Source organism: Frankliniella occidentalis, unplaced genomic scaffold, assembly GCF_000697945.3.
Source record: "Frankliniella occidentalis isolate FOCC.00 unplaced genomic scaffold, Focc_3.1 Scaffold14, whole genome shotgun sequence".
In the NCBI taxonomy this organism is placed as follows: Eukaryota; Metazoa; Arthropoda; class Insecta; order Thysanoptera; family Thripidae; genus Frankliniella; species Frankliniella occidentalis.
The window spans coordinates 316,189-318,696 of NW_026267144.1; the positions used below are offsets into that span (position 1 = coordinate 316,189).

The window sequence follows — 2,508 nt, forward strand, 5'->3', positions numbered from 1 at the left end:
AAGCTCACAGGGACAAGAAATAGATAGTCCCCCCGATCAGGCCACAAAGCCCTACCTCAGGTTTTCGCACAGCTCAAGTAGATGCTCCAGTCGAAGCTAGTGACCTCCCCCCACCCCCTTCCCCTGGCTTCCCATCCGCCCGCCTCCTGCGGGGAGGGGGCAGCGGTGCCCAAACGCACATACAAACAAAATGACGCACGCCAGGCGTACGCTCTGCGCTGTAGATTGCGAGAAGGGGGAGCGGAGAGGAGGCGGGGAGGGCTTTGTCTTCTGGTAGAGACAGTCTCGGGAACTGACTAAAAAAAGTGCTCACTTTATCAAATAAAAGGGTATGAGCCGCTGAGGCCATCCCTTTGTTTACATTGTCCCTGAAAGTTCAGCTATGATTTAATCTTTCTGTTTCAGTCACTGCACGCGTGGCTTTGGCTCCCCGGGGTGGGCGCGGCCCTCGCGAACTTGGCTCCAAAGGCACAATGTTGCCCCCTGACCTTGCCCAAAAGCCTCCCCCCAATGGTTATCGAGTTGGCGAGTTTGTGTGTGCGGTGCGCAGCCGCGGCCCCCGCGGCTGCGGTGGAACCCCCTGGGGCCCCCATCGCCGCGGCCGGGCTCCGCGAGGCGCCTGCAGAGGAGGCCCGGCTCGTCCGCGAGACCCCACCAGCGCAACCCTGCTCCTTGTTATACGCAGTAATTCACTTAGCGGAGCGCGAGGAGCCCCGCCCCGCCCCGCCCCGCCCCGCCCCGCTTTTGCCGAGTCCGCGACCGCACGCGCCTAGTCAAGTCTAGGCCGGGCGGGGTGCCCATCCCATACCAACCCCAACCCCAACCCCACCGCACTGCTCATATTCGCATTCTCGGATTGGACGGTGGCCAGTCATACCGGCGCAGCGTCGTCAGCCCACGCCTCGCCTCGCCCCGCCACGCAGCGACCCAGTTCGATCGTCCAGCTCTAATTCTGCACTGTTAAAGTCTTACGAAGAAAAATGCCAAATCCTTTGTAATACGAAGGATTCGGACGCTTCGTAGGGAGCAAATCCTTCGTAGGTACGAAGCATTTGGCATTTTGCTTCGTAAGACTTTAACTGTGTGATTGCTCCTCCTCTGGGAATGCGGAGGTAGGTCGCCCGCTAGAGGAAAACCTGCCTAACTCGGGACCCAAAAGAAAACCAACATAAATTTTATGCCGCTACCATGTGCAAGGTCTCTCTCTCTCTCTCTCTCTCTCTCTCTCTCTCTCTCTCTCTCTCTCTCTCTCCCTTTCTCTCTTTCTCTCTCCTTCCCCCCTCTCTACTCTCCCGACTCTCCCTCTCTCTGCCCTAGCCCCGCCTGCTCGAGATAAAAACTTTACTTGAGCCAGCCATGAATTGCCCTGCGCCGATATCAACTCCACGCGAATGCCTGGAGAGGGATGGCTAGTAGTGGGACGCGGAGGCGTAACTGAGCCGCGTCGAAACTCTCAGAGTATGGCGTACTTACATACATGAAAGGTACTGTAAGGGAGACCGGGAGGGATAACACAGTCCTTCCAGTAAGAGCGAGGGTAGACTCTCACTCTTCACTGTCAGAGCCGTAACAACATTGCCGTGATCTGCCCTACCTGCCGCCACCGAAAAGCGATGCATCATTTAGCAATAATCTCTAGAAAAGTTGCCGCCTTTTTCTGTCTTTTAAGTAACACACACCATATATCACAATGACAAAGAGGAAGGCTTTTTTGCTGACCTGCGACCTGCTCCGGCAGCCGGCTTGGTGATGCAGGGTGATCACGGCGTGCCAGGGGGAAGGCGGAGGGGAGGGGGTAGGTGGGGGGTGTCATGATGAGCAACGCCACTGTGCGGTGCGCGGTGCGCGAGTTATTGTGCGGCAGGGCTGGGGCGGAAATGCGGCCGCGATGCGCGGCGTTCGTTAGGGATCGCGCACACAATACGGTGGGTACAAATATCGTGGCCCACTCGGTAGGTTCGGGACCAAAATTGGCGCTCAATAGAGACGCCACGTGGTACTTGATCCCCAGGGTAATTTTTAAAAAGCATGGGAGTTCCAATGAGCTACAGTGGTGCCCCTGAAACCTACCGAGAAGGTCATAATATTTGGATCCCCCCCCTACCCCCTCCCGGAGCACGAGCCATAGCGAAAATAGCAATCGTGGTGGGGAGGGGGTGTCGATAAATGAAAACAGGTCGTTGACTAACTAGTGGAAATTGATTAAGGATGACTGGCAACTTGAAAAGTTTCCTAAGGGGCGGAATGAGGGGGAGGGGGGAGGGGATTTCGTTGAGCGCGGTTGGCGCAGCGGTCGGGCCCCGCCGCCAGTCCAACCCCCCTGCTCTTGACGGGGAATCCCTTTTCGGAGAACGGAGTGGCGCGGTGTGGAGTAGTGGCGTGGCGTGGCGTGGCGTGGCGTAGCGTGGAGTGGCGTCACGGCGCGGCGTGGAGCGCAGGGTACAACTTCATTAATTAGGAGTGGACTGCGTGCGTGCGACAAACGAGGCAAATGGAGGGGGCGGGGCG

The 2,508-nt window shown here is 57.7% G+C and overlaps 1 long non-coding RNA gene across 1 annotated transcript in view; it reads right to left on the reverse strand.

Moving 5' to 3' along the window:
* The window catches only part of LOC127748830 (uncharacterized), a 27,096-nt gene that overhangs the window by 609 nt on the left and 23,979 nt on the right, over nt 1-2,508 (reverse strand). The gene's annotated exons all lie outside the window — the stretch shown is intronic.